The following is a 1,053-nucleotide window of genomic DNA, read 5'->3' on the forward strand; positions in this document are numbered from 1 at the left end:
AATAATTGTTGTTAAATACTGAATAAAGAAAGTGTCTCCACTTTGTTTACAGAGAAACACATACCCGTCTACTTTATCACCCTGCATAGAGATTAACATTACATATATACATAAAGGGTAAAATTGCCTATATTGGACCAGTTTTCAATTTTTTTTAATAACTTGCAAAAACTTTATAAAATGGATCGAAAACTGATTGAGATTTATCTTTGATCTGTTTGGGATATTCTATAGTAGACAGCACAAATCCGCATATTGTTACCGAATTTTGCTGTCTGTGTCTACAATTTTACATTACAACGCATTTATGTAATTGATTAAATAGTAAAGACTATTATATTTTCAATTATTAATAATGTGATAATGATAGTACTTACAGCCTAAAAAATCCTTCGATTACAATTAATTACACAGGCCCACAAAAAAAGAAAAGTTGTCTGCGCCATGGACTAGACCATGGTATTCCCATGTATTTTCGCCTCCTGAAACCGAATATGACCTCAGTTTTGCCCCTACACGTCAGGATTTTTTTCTACAGCCAAAAACACCTTGGAAAATCCAACTTACAAGTAACACTACTCAAGTGCCATTCGCCGATATTCTTGAAACTTTGCACACACGTAGTACATCGAAAAACATTAAACACGTGTTTTTTTATTTTGGCTAACAAGGCATTTTAAGGTTAGAAAACGCATTCGAAAGTTTAACATCATTTAGCACAATGGTAACTAACGCTACTCATGAGTGTCATTCTCTTACAGCTTTTACGACATTATTCTATCATAATTTCATTGTCTGCGTGTTTTTGAGATCGCTAATGACGATTTTGACATTAGTTTGACGAGATTCAGAATGGCAAATACAAAATGGTGGACAAAATCGCAGAAGTTTCAAAAATTTTATTCAACGCCACTTGCGAAAACCACACGGGTCATCCGGCGCCTTTGTGGGGGCCGACCGGGAACGTGCTAGCACTCTTCCGGTGGACCCCCAGCCTAAGGCTTGCGCCTCTCCTCTCAATGTCGGGGGACAGAACGAGGGATATACGATCTA

This window comes from Vollenhovia emeryi, unplaced genomic scaffold (genome assembly GCF_000949405.1).
Source record: "Vollenhovia emeryi isolate VEMERY1.0 unplaced genomic scaffold, V.emery_V1.0 DF939435.1, whole genome shotgun sequence".
In the NCBI taxonomy this organism is placed as follows: domain Eukaryota; kingdom Metazoa; phylum Arthropoda; class Insecta; order Hymenoptera; family Formicidae; genus Vollenhovia; species Vollenhovia emeryi.